Source organism: Spermophilus citellus, assembly GCF_964194105.1.
Source record: "Spermophilus citellus genome assembly, chromosome: 13".
Lineage (NCBI taxonomy): Eukaryota > Metazoa > Chordata > Mammalia > Rodentia > Sciuridae > Spermophilus > Spermophilus citellus.
In genome coordinates this window covers 48,491,586-48,505,705 of record NC_138193.1, presented here as the reverse complement: position 1 = coordinate 48,505,705, position 14,120 = coordinate 48,491,586, and positions in this window count along the sequence as shown.

The following is a 14,120-nucleotide window of genomic DNA, read 5'->3' as shown; positions in this document are numbered from 1 at the left end:
GTGTTCTAAAGGTGAAAGTAACCCACAGAGAAGAATGCCAAGAACATCACAGAAAATATAAAAATATAGTCAAAGTTTTTTGAGTATTGTGAAAGTTGACATTAACCTTTTATAGAATTCAGTTCTCCTCTCACTTTAGTTTTTTCATCTGAGTCTATCAGTTTTTGAAATTAGCATACACATAGATTTCCTACAACATATATAAATACACACACATTATATATATGTATGTAAAATATACATAATGTACATATAAATACATATAATATATATATATATATGTAAGATTACCTATGCACTCTAAACATATATAACTATATATACATACACACAAACACACACATACAGTTAGATGATTATAAGTGTTTCATGTATTTTCACATAATTTAACAACCATAACTTTAAAAAGATAATTTCATGAAGTATTTAATATAGCCAGATATCATACAAGTTTTCTCACACATTAAAATACATAATCTTCATAACAATAGTATAAGATAGATACTTTGGTTATCTAGATATTAGAGGAAAAGGAAGAAAATAAAGATAAAAGGAAAAATAAAATAGAGATCAGAAAAACAAAAGAAATGATTAATAAAAAGAGTTGGTTTTTTTGAAAGATAAAAACACTGGCTAACCTTAAACTATACTGTTAAAAAAAAGATGATTCAAATAAATAAAATCAAAGATGGATAAAGGAGACATTACAACTGATGCCTCAGGAAAAAAAATTATAAGAGACTATGATAAGCAATTATATGACAACGAACAGGATAACTAGAAAAATATATATCTTTCTAGACATATACAACAACAAAGGTTGAATAAGAAATAAAAAATCTAAATAGAATAATACTAACCAGACTGAATAAATGATAAAAAAATCCTATCTAAGATCAGGCATTAATGGCTTCACTGCTGAATTCTTTTAAATAAAGAAGTAATACCAATTTTTCTCAACCTCTTTAAAAAATTGAAGTATATAGAATAATTCCAAACTCATTTTTTGACACCATTATTACCCTCATTCCAAAGTAAAAAAAAATGCTATAAAAAAACTACTTACTAATATATTTGAAGAGGCTGTAGATGCAAAAGTCTTTAAGCCAAATTCAACAATATACTAAAAAAGATCATTCACTCTACTCAAGAGGAATTCATTCCAGGTATGCAAAGATGACTCAACATACACAAATCAATTAATATAATACTTCACATTAACAGAAAAAAAGATTGTACCTACCTGAGCAAAACAATAGATGCAGAAAGCAGGTAACATTATTTGACATCCTTTCATGATTGTATAAAAATATAAAAAATATTAAAAAATGTAAGAAATGCCAACAAATTAGGTATAGAAACAATGCATAACACAATAAACGCCAAGTACAAGAAAACCATTGCTAACATCATAATCAATACTACAGAGTTGAAAGTTTTTCTTTTAGGGTTAAAGATGAAACAGATGATCTTCTCACCACTTTTATTCAATATAGCAGTGGAAGTCCTACCTAGAGTAAACACTCAAGACAAAGAGATCAAAGGCATTCAAATTGTGAAGGAAGAAGTAAAAATGTTGCAGCTTGTGGATGAGGTGGGCCTAGATTTAGAAAATGTGAAAGCTTTTGCCCAAAAACTTGTTAAAACTAATAAATTGATTTAGGAAATTTTCAGTATGCAAAGTTAACATATAAATTTAATAATTTTTTTTATGCATTACAGCAAACTATCTGAAAAAGAAAGAAAAAAATGTCATTCATAACGCATACAGAAAAAAAATTAGGAATAAACTTAAGGAAGTGAAAGATATGTACACTGACATTACTATTAAAGAAACCAAAGAAGACAAATAAATAAATACACTTTGTGTACAAATAGGAAAAACTGATATTGTTAACATGTTTATATTACCAAAAATGATTTGCAGATTTAATGTAGTACTCATCAAAATTGAAATGAAAATAGGAAAAAAAAAGTAATATTTGTTTGGAACTAAAAAGGTGCAAAACATGCAAGCAATCTTAAGGAAAAAGCTGAACCATAGGCATTACACTAGATGACTTCCAAATATACTGCATGCTATAGTAATCAAAACAATCTGATATGACAAAAACAAATTCACAGGGTCTGGGTTGTGGCTCAGTGGCAGAGAGCTTGCCTAGCATAAATGAGGCACTGGATTCAATTGTCAGCACCCTACATAAATAAATAAAATAAAGGTCCAATAGTAACTAAAAAGATATTTTAAAAATACAATTAAAAAAAAAAACATGTTGCTGGGGGTGTGGCTCAGTGGTAGAGTGTTTGCCTAGCATGTGTGAGGCACTGGGTTTGCTTCTCAGCACCGCATATAAACAAATGAATAAAATAAAAGTCCACCAAGGTCTTTAAAAAAAGAGTGACTTTAAAAAGAATGTTCTAAAAAAACAAACAACAGAACACCCCAAATTCACAGAGTAATAAAACAGAAGAGATATTATAGAAATAAATACATGTATTCACAGTCAACTGATTTTCATTCTTTCTTCTTCTTCTTCTTCTTCTTCTTCTTCTTCTTCTTCTTCTTCTTCTTCTTCTCTCTCTTTCTCTTTTATTTTAATTTACTATTTATTTATTTATTTATTTATTTATTTATTTATTTATTTTTATTCTGGATTGAACCCAGGGGTACTTTATAGCTGAGCTACATCTCCAGTCCTTTTTATGTTTAAAGACAGGGTCTTGGTAAGAGCCACCATGTCCAGCTGTTTTCACCAATTGATTTTTAACAAAGGTGGCAAGAACACACAAAGAGGAAAAAACTGTCTCTTATGTTGAGGAAATTGGATATCCAGGTGCAGAAGAATGAAATTAGACCAAATCCTCTCAGCACATAAAAAGAATTGAACCAAAATGGATTAAAGACTTAAACATAAGACCTGAAATTGTAAACTAAAAACAAAGGAGAAAAGTTTATGACATTGATCTGGGCAATGATTTTTTTTTTTTAGATGTCCAGATAAGCACAGGCAACAACGGTAAAAATAGACAATTGTGATTTATATCAAATTAAACACCTCTGAACAGCTAAGGAAAAATTAACAGAGTGAAGACACAACTTGTGAAAAAAGAGAAAATATTTTCAAATCATATATCTTATAAGGATTAATATGAAAATTACATAAGAAATAGAAATAATTTAATAAAAAGGAAAAAAAACTACTAAAAAATTGAAAAGGAACCTGACCTGAACAGACATTTCTCAAAATAAGAAATATTAATGGCTTACAGGTATATTTAAAAAATGTTCAGCATCACTAATTATCTGAAAAATGTAAATTAAAAATGACATTGAGATATAATCTTGCACCTATTCAAATGACTATAGACAAAAGGTAAAAGGAGAACAGAGTTGGTGATCATGTGGAGAAAAAAGAACTTTTGCACACTAGTAGTAAGTATAAATTAGAACAACCGTTATGCAAAACAGCATGGTGTTTCTCAGGAAATTAAAAAAAAAAAAAAGAGAGAGAGAGAAAGAGGAGCACCACAATATCCAGAAATTCATTACCTAGTAAAGACCTAAACCAAGTAAAATTATTATGTCAAAGACATTTTCCACATTACCCAGGATAATCAATCTATGTGTCTATCAAAGAATGGATGGATTTAAATACACATTGGAATATATATACATATATACACAATGGAATGTTATTATGATTTTGCAAAGGATGAAATTTTGCCTTTTGCAACAGCATAAATGAATCTGAAGGACATTTTGTTAAGTAAAATAATTCAGGGACCAAACAACAACTATCCCATGATTTCACTTATATGGAAAAGTTGTGTTTATAGAAGCAGAATGGAATGATTATTATGAAGGTCCTGGTAGATGGAGTATTCAGAATATGTTGCTTCTATATGAAATTTTAATTCACTTAGTATAAATAGGTTTTATAAATCTACTTATTTTAAAATATTAAACTATACTTGTAAGAGACTAGGTGAACTGTAAATAAACGCAAAGATAAAAACAAATAGATATAGTTAATCTCAAGAGCCAAAGATAAAGAGAACATCTTGAAAGCCACATAAATTAGGAAACAAATCTAATTCATCATGTAAAAGAAATGCTTAAACACACATGTATAGAGGGTAATAATGTCTGATTCATTCTACTGTCCTTCCCATTCCTACAGCCCCATCCCTCCCCTTACTTCCTTCTGCACAATCCAAAGATCCTTCATTCTTCCCTACTGTCCCCCCACCCCAGACTATGGATCAGCATCCACTTATTAGAAAACATTTGGCCTTTGGTTTTAGGGGGATTGGCTTATTCCACTTAGCATGCTATTCTGTAATTCCATCCAGTTATCTGCAAATGCCATAAATTCATTATTCTTTAAGACTAAGTAATATTCTAAAAGGACTTGTGGAAACATTCACTCCCCTCTTGGAAGGATATGGTTTGAAAGTAACCATCCCAACTTCCCCCAGTACCCTTTTCCTGGTCATTGCAGACTGGTCAAAATTTCAGCCTATCAAACAGTTCTCAAAAAATGTGGAAATGGGGCAGACCCCATTGTTAACTGTACAGAATTGAACTAATTACTCACCTGGACTCAGGTTACAGATCTGGGTTGTGACACTGGGGTCCCAGGAAAGCATTGGGACACTGGAGATAATATTCCACAAAGTGAATGGAGGTGTGGAGGTGAGAAAGAATGTGGTCAAGTGGACAGGCAGAGGCAAGGACAACAAGAGACCCTCTTATTCTCACAAGCCCAAGTGCTGCTTATCCACTGCATTCCGGATGGTATCTATGATATAACTCATCTGCCTAGTATTTAACTTCTTTGAGTGGGTTTCTATTATACCCCCACAAAAAACACCAAGAGTTTATATGATTAAACTACAACCTGTCTTCTTCCTGCTCCATCCAATCAGTTCCTGCATAGCATCTGTTGTTTTCATATCCTTGGTAAAACATGATGACTCAAGACCAGAAGAAAAAAGTGTTTGTCTATGATTAGTAGACCTTATGCACTGATAAAAATAAATAAATAAAAATGGACTATGGAAAAAAAAGAAATACTTAATAAGATAAACTGTTGATTTCTTATGACAGAACAATAGTTGAACAATAAATTAGCAACCTACATGGGTACATAGAAAAATATCAATGTGGTTTTGAGAGTAATTTTTTATTTTTCTGTTTGATCTAAAAGTCAACTGCATCAAGCATTATTTAAAAACTATTTAATAGATGTATATAAAGATGTAAAGTATATGATGATAATCATACAAATGAAAGGGTACAGAATAGAACTATATAGAAGCAAATTTTTATATCTTATTGAAGTTAAATTAGCACTAATTTGAACTAGAATGCTAAAGATGTTAATTGAAATTCCCAGAGCAACCACTAAGAAAATAATAAAAAAAAGTAATACAAAAGAAATGGTAAGGGAATTATAATGCTACACTAGAAAATATTAATTTAATATGAAGAAGTTAGTAATGTAGAAACAAGGGAGCAAAATAGGCATAAGATATAGTAGAAAGCAAGAGTCAACATGAGAGAAATAAACCCTACTTTATCAGTAATTACATTGTTTACTTCTTTAAACACTTTAATTAAGAGGCAATAATTGTCAGAATGGAGGGAAAAATGTAAGACAACTATATGGTCTTTAGAAAAGAAATAAATTAGATCCAACACTGAAAATAGTCTGAGAGTAAAATGGTGGTAAACATGGAAACTTATCAAAAGAGAGCTGGAGTGGCCAAGCTACTATTAAACAAAATATGTCAAGATAAAAATTTTATAGGGATAGAAGAATCATTCCATTAAGAAGATGTAAGCATTATGATAAAACAATTGTAAAAACACATGTGCTTAAAATACAAATAACACCATACATAAAGTAAAAATTGACAGAATTGTAAGGAGAATAAAAAAATGTAGCAAAGATATTCAAAGACTTTAATAACCTACAATCCTGGATAGAAAAAGTTGGCAGAAAGGTATCATAGAAATAGAAGATTTGATTTGTACTAAAACCCACCAGATAAAATAGGTATTTTTACATCACTCTACATAATATCGGTAGAATACAATTTTTCCTAGGAATATACCAAGTGGTCAATAATTCTACTTTGAGATGAAGTAGAATTTTTTAAAAAAATCTAAAAATATGGAATGTATCTAAAGGAAACTAAGGAGAAAAATGTTTGTCAAGAAAGCCTGTATTTTACAAATAAACTTACACTTTCAAATGAACAAAAGAAGAAATACCTCAAATTGACATCTAAACTTCCATCTGAAGAAACTAGAAAAAGTCAACAAAATCCAAATTAACGGTAAGATGTGGTATAATATAGATTACAACATGAATGAAACAATAATTAACAAAACCAAAAGTTAATTTTTTTAAGAAATCAATGAGATAGACCAGAGTAAACAAGAAAAAGGAGAAATTGCTGAAATTACTAAAAATTGAAAATGGAGGAGATATTACCACCCACCTTATAGATGTGAAAATGTTTTTAAGTTAAGTGTATAAACATTTTTTAAATAAAATTAGATTATTTAAAAAATATTTAAAGGGGAAAGTGTAAGTTTATGGAAAATAAAAGTGAAAGTAACACTCCATAAGTTAGAGTGGAATGGGCCAAGCAAGACAGAGTGGCTCTGAGTCCTCATGTCTGGGCAAGTCTTGTCCTGTACACTTACCTGCCCTATCTTACCCTCCTGGCAGACCTAATTGAAGACCTTATTTGTTCCCTTTGGTTACTTTATTTCCACCTGATTAGGATACAGTTTCCATTAGTTGCTCTATTTTCACCTAATTACAATACAAAACTTGTGGCAGAAACTGTCATGGTGATAAACCCTCAGTGGCCGGAATTGTCATGGTAATGGGACTTACCTTAAACAAGGACACAATGATTCATTACCCTGTCTTGTACTTCAGTCTGCATTTTTATTGTACTCTGCCTTTGCCATTTGGACAACCTTAAACTTCTAATGCATTCCCTCCTGAGAGATATAATCCAAAAATTCTTTTTTTTATTAGTTGCTCATGACAATACAATGATCTTGACATATCATACATTTGAATCCAATAGGGCATGAATGAGAATTCATACCCCCCCACAATTCTTTCTGGGTGGTTAATGGACAAAGATCTCACCTTCTGTAGTTGCTTCAGGCTGCCTGAGGGCAGTCCTCTCTGTCCAATTTGAAATTACACGCCCCTCACCTTCTCTGCTCAAGATGAGACTGTAGGGGCACTCAGCTCCATTCGTGGGATTAGTTTTAAGCCCTGCCATACCAACAGCTGGAGTTTGATAGTCTCCAGATGAAAAAAAAAAGATAAACTTTGCTAGTAGGGTTAATAGTCAGGGTTCATAAAACAAAGCCAGAAGGAGTATCAAAAAGGGTCCCGTGAAAGGTAGTGACAAAGACATCCACTTCCAAACTGTGACAGTGATCCCTTGTGACTCTGACAGTTGATGCCAAATCCTGGAGGTATGGTCTACTAATTTCTATTTTGCCCAGATTGATTGACATAAAGATGGCAATTTTCCACTAGGAAGAGACACAACCCTCTCTTTTCTGTGGTTAATAGACTTAATCCTCTACAATTTCAGAGAGTGGCTACTTCAAATGAATCTATCTTGTTTGTAGGGTAATTATGCCTTTAATATTTCCCCTAGACTATAGAAGAGATCTTTAGACAAACCCTTGAAATAGCAGAGGGAGGTGGATATTCTTCCAACAACTTTGCCAATTCAGCAGTTATTCTACTCCCAACAGGAGAAGAAGTAGTTATATATCCCATTTAGCTTTAATGGATGCTGTTAAAGATTGATTAGAGACTCATTATGAGGGGCTATATCTATTTTGGGGGGATAGATAATTGTAGCAGTGAAAAACAAACACCGATTAAATCCACCTACATAGGAGTTTAGGAAGATTTATAGGTTTGTAAGATTAGGCTCAAATCATCTGAGGGCAAATGTATGACTGTCAGAGTCTTTTCATCGTTATTTGGCACTCTCATACAAGAACCTTTCTTAATTATTTCTCAGATTTACATTTTTTTGGAGGACTGACATAAGTATATATCTCAGTTTCCAACAGAAGAATATTTGTCTTTTCTTTTAAATGTTCAGGTATGATTGTGCTTTTATTATACTTTCCTATCAGATGTTTAATGCCAAATTGGTCAAAAATAGACTTTGGTCTTGCCAGGTGTTAGGGTTAGCTGAGATTCCTCAGGGATCATCTTGGGCACTTGCAAGAAGTCTCTTATCTCCTTTACCATTTCCCTTACCAATGGTACCATTTCCCCAGATGGGTCAGGGTCTTGCTGAGCATGCATGGCTTCCTCCCAAATAACTTTCCCCTGCAGAATGTGCACTGGTTGACTTTCTGTTCTCTATGATCCCCCCTGATTGGGTGGTCAGGTTAGTCACAGGAGTTGTAGGGTCCTTAGAGAGTTCCTGTCATTCCCTGGGTCCTGGATAACCTTAGAGAGCCAGAATATTGGCTGCTTTTTTTCCATAGTGCTTTTACTTTCCTGGCTTTGGTTTCCAAGTTTTGGTTATAAACATCCAGCAGGCCAGTTTCAGCAATCTTGAAGTGAGTGTATGGGTTTTAACTTTAATGTCTATAATTTCATACTTACCCCTCTTTTTTACTAGGGTCAGAATTAGTACTGGAAATCACCATTGCATCCTATTTGTCTGGAGATGATGGTTTATTATCTCAAAAAAACTTGGGTGGTTTTGTTAGAAGTAATAATTCTGCAAAACTACAACAGAAACAGTTACAAAGTTTTACAAGGAAAATACAAAGTGAAGTTAACATGAGAGAAATCATATTTGGTATATAATTGCTTTGAACCAAGAGATTTAATATTTACTCCGAGTCTCTTTGAATATCAGTTAAAATGGTACAATATTATCTCTGAAACATGAATCAAACAGAGAGACTGAGAGCTCTTAAATTTCTTTCTGTGAAAAAGTGGCAAAATGTTTTTATGTTCCATGCTGTCAAAAACCTTTAAATAAGGCTCTCAATGTTACCTTTTCAAAAATTCACTGAAAGATGAGGCAAGGTGGTGCACACCTATAATTTCAGCAACTTAGGAGACTGAGGCAAGAGGATCAAAAGTTCAAGGCTACTCTGAGAAAATTAGTGAGTCCCTGAGCAATATAGTGAGACTATGTTTCAAAATTAAAAAAAAAAATAGAAAAGGAATAGCAATGTATCTCAGTTATAAAGCACCCCTGGGTTCAATCCCCAGCACAAAAGAAAAAGTGACAAATTAATTGGATTTATATTTAGCAATTGATATTTTGTACTTTAATTTTCTCAAATTAGTCAGGTGTCTCCTGACAGACACATATGTTTATCTCATTTATATTAAATTTCATCTTCTCACTTTCAACTGTTAACATTTGGTTACTAATAAAAACTGAGATATCAGATGAGAGTAGTTAAAATTTGAAGCTTTTTCCTGTTACAGAAAAATCTTAAAAGGAAGGGACACTCTGTTTTAACATTTTATTTTATTTTCTTATTTATATTTTAATTATACATGACAGTAGAATCCATTTTGATATAATTACACAATCATGGATATATCTTATTCTAATTAGGACCCCATTCTTCTGAATGTACATGATGGTGGGATTCACTATGGTGTTTTCATATATGTACATAGGAATATTATGTTACATTCATTTCACTCTTTCCTTTTCCTGTCCCACTTCCTTCCCTCCAGTTCCATTTGTTTGTTCTATTAAATTTCTATTCTTCCCCTCTCTCCCCTTATTGAGGAAGAACTTTCACACATCATCAAAAATGTTTGACCTTTGATTTTCTGGAATTCACTTATTTCAGTTAGAATGATAGTATCCCGATTGAACCATTTACTGACAAATATCATAAAGTCATTCTTCTTTATGACCGAGTAATTCTCCATTGTGTATTTATACCACATTTTCTCTATCCATTCTTCAGCTGAACGGCACCTACATTGACTCCATAGCTTTGATATTGTTGATTGTGCTCCTATGAATATTGATGTCGCTGTGTCACTATAGTATGCTGATTTTAATTCCTTTAGATATACACCAAATAGTGGGATAGCTGAGTCAAAATGTGGTTCCGTTCCTAGTTTTTTGAGGAATCTCCACACTGCTTTGCAGAGTGGTTATACCAATTTGCAGTCCCACCAACAATGTATGATGTTATTCTTTCCCCACATCCTCAACAACATTTATTGTTACTTGTATTCTTTTTTTTAAAAAAAAATATTTTTTCTTTTTATTTATACATGACAGTAGAATGTATTTTGACATATTAACATATATGGAGTATAGCTTCCTGTTCTTATGCTTGTACATGGCGTGGAGTTATACTGGTCATGTATTCATATAAACATAGAAAAGTTATGTCTGAATCATTCTATTGTCTTTTCTATTCTCATCCCCCTCTCTTTCCTTCATTCCCCTTTGTCTGATCCAATAAACTTCTTTCTTCCCTCCCCCACCCCTGATAGTGTATTAGCATCCACATGAATCATAATAGTCTTCAGTTCCATCCATTTACCAGAAAATGGCCTAAATTTATTGTTCGTTATAGTTGAGTAATATTTTATTATGTGTATATACCACATTTTCTTCATACATTCATTTGTTGAGGGGTACCTAGGCTGCTTCCAGAGCTTAGCTATTGTGAATTGATGTGGCTGTGTTAATATAGTTTGCTGATTTTAAGTCCTTGGGGTATATGTTGGGGAATGGAATAACTGTGTCAAATGGTGGTTCCATTCCAAGTTTTCTGAAGAATCTCCACGATGCTTTCCAGGGTCATTGCACCAATTTGCAGTCCCATCAACAATGTGTAGGAGTAAATTTTCTTTCATATCCTCAACAACACTTGTTTTTGCATTTATTCTTCATAATTGCCATTCTCAGTGTAGTTTTACTTTGAGTTAGTCTAATTGCTAGAGATGTTGAACGTTTTTTCATATATTTGTTGACTGATTGTATTTCTTCTGTGAAGTACCTGTTCAGATACTTTGCCCAATTTTGATTGAATTATTATTTTTTGTGTGTGAGTGTTGAGTTTTTTTAGTTTGTTGTATGTCCTGGAGATTAATGCTCTGAGGTACATGGGGACAAAGATTTTCTCCCAATCTGTAGGCTATCTCTTCATATTCTTAGTAGTTTCCTTTGCTGTGAAGAAGCATTGCAGTTTATTGATTCTTGATTTTACTTCTTGCACTTTAGGAGTCTTGTTTAGGAATCCTATTCATAAGCCAACATGATAAAGACTTGGGCCTACTTTTTCATCTAGTAGGTACAGGATCTCTGGTCTAATACCTAGGTCCTGGATCTACCGCACATTGAGTTTTATGCAGGCTGAGAAAAAGGGCATTGGTTTCATTTTGCCACATATGAATTTCTAGTATTCCCAGCACCATTTGTTGAATAGGCTGTCTTTTCTTTAATGTGTGTTTATGTCACTTTGTCTAGTATGAGGTAATGGTATTTGTTTGGGAGTTTGTCTCGTTGTCCTCTATTCTATATCATTGGTCTTCATGTCTGTTTTGGTGCCAACAGCATGTTGTTTCGTTACTATAGCTCTGTAGTATATTTTAAGTTTTGTATTGTGATACCTCCTTGCTTCAATTTTCTTGCTGAGTATTGCTTTGGCTATTTTTGGCCACTTATTTTTCCAAGTGAATTTTATGACTTTTTAAAAATTATTTCTATGAGGAATATATGCTGCTGCTTTGCTTAATGCATTTATATGTTTTATAATTTTCTCCTGAATTTCTTTGGGTCTTCTAAATATAGAATTATGTCATTGGCAAATAGGGATATTTTGGGTTCTTTTTTTTCCTATTTGCATCTCTTTAATTTCTTTATCTAATTTCTCTGCCTAGAGTTTCAAGGACTATGTTGAATAGAAGTGGTAAAAGACGGCATCCTTGTCTTCTTCTATGTTCTAAAGGGAATAGTTTCAAGTTTTCTCCATTTTTAATAATGTTGGCCTTGAGTTTAACATATTTACTTTTTATAATGGTAAGATTTGTTCCTTTTCTAGTATTTTGAACATGAATGCATGCTATATTTTATGAAATGCTTTTTCTGCATCTATTGAAATGGTCATATGATTCTTGTTTTTAAATCTATTGGTGTGATGAATTCTATTTCTTGATTTCTGTATGATGAACCAATGAACCAATCTTGTGTCCCTGGTGTGAACCTCACATGATTTTGATGATCTATCATTTTAATATGTATGTAATTTACCAGTATTTTTTTTTTTTGAGAGAGAGAGAGAGAGAGAGAGAGAGAGAGAATTTTTTTACTATTTATTTTTTAGTTTTTGGTGGACACAAGATCTTTATTTTATTTTTATGTGGTGCTGAGGATCCAACCCAGTGCCCTGCACATGCCAGCCGAGTGCGCCACCATTTGAGCCACATCCGCAGCCCCGTAATTTACCAGTATTAAGAATATTTGCATCTATGTTCATCAGGAATATTGTTCTGAATTTTTCTTTCCTTGATGTGTCTTTGTCTGGTTTTGGTATCAGGGTATCCAACTTTATATAATGAGTTGGGAAGGGTTCCCTCTTTTTCTATTTCATGGAATAATTTGAGGAGAATCGGTGTTAGTTTTGCTCTGAAGGGTTTGTGGAACTCAACCGAGAATCTCTCTGGCCTGACCTTTGCTTTGTTGGTAGGCTTTTGATAATGTCTTCAATTTCATTGGTTGAAATCCATCTACTAAAATTCTCCATATTCTTCTGATTCAATTTGAATTGGTCATATGTCTCTAGAAATTTGTTGATGTATTCAAGATTTTCTATTTTATTGTAGTATAAATTTTCAAAATAGTTTTTTATTATCTTCTATATTTCAGTAGTGTCCATCTTAGTATTTCCTTGGTTATTGGATTTTTTTCTCTTTCTCTTTACTACCTTGTCTAAGGGTTTATCAATTTTATTTATTTTTTTTTCAAATAGCCACCTTTTTATTTTTGTCAATTTTTTGAATTTTTCTTTATTTAAATGTTATTGATTTGAGGTCTTATTTTTAATTATTTGCTGTCTTCTTCTGCTTTTGGTGTTGATTTTCTTCTTCTTTTTTCTAGGGCTTTACAATGCAATATTAGGTGACTTTCCCCTTAGAGCTGCCTTCATTGTATCCCAGAGATTTTGATATGTGTATTGCTATTCTCATTTACCTCTAAGTGTTTATTTTATCCTGTCCTAATCTCCTGGAGGTGGTGAGGTTTAGGTTTAGGCTCTTTGCTGAATGCTTATTTGTCTGGAGATTTTAAAATTGTGCAACTCCAGGACCCAGAAAATGTTGGCTCATGCTGGAAGACTGCACCCCAGGGATCTCCCCTGGGTTCTACTCATGTGGTTTAGGAGCCAGTTCTTATTCCACTCTATCAGCTATAGCTTCCATGTTTCCTGATCTCCTGTTCAGTCTCCAAACTCAATCTCTTCTGCCCCTGCCCTTTCATTCTTGGCCAGACCTGTCTCTCCTAGGTAGTCCTGCAAGCAGCCTGAGTGGAGGGAGTAGGGGAGAGCTGGGCAGGTTTCCATGATGAGTATTCCCTTATGGAAACCCCTATCAACATTTGATTATCTATTGGTCACTAAGGCACACTCTGTTATTCAGTGTGGGTTTGCCAGGCCTGTATTCAGGGCCAAACCTGGGTTTGCCAGAAATCAGTTTCCCCATCTGCCAGACCCCATGCTACAGATGCAAAATGATTCCTTCCTCTTTTCTCCACAATCAGCTAGAAGGGGAGCTTCTTCACCACACAAGGATATTGTGCAGCATGCCTTTCAGTTTAGTCAGGCACTGTCTTTGATCTTTAAACTCTCCATACCCAGACACACCTCAGGTCTCCTACAAGTGTGGGTTCCTTTAATTCCCTTATCTCTCTATTTTGCTTCTATGGACCACTCTGGCTAGTGATTACTAACATAACAGCAGCTGTGGCACTTGGATTTCTTCCTTATTTTATTATATGCAACTTCCCGAGTTCCCTGTCTACTTTGAATGTCAATATTAAATTCCAGTAAAATGCCC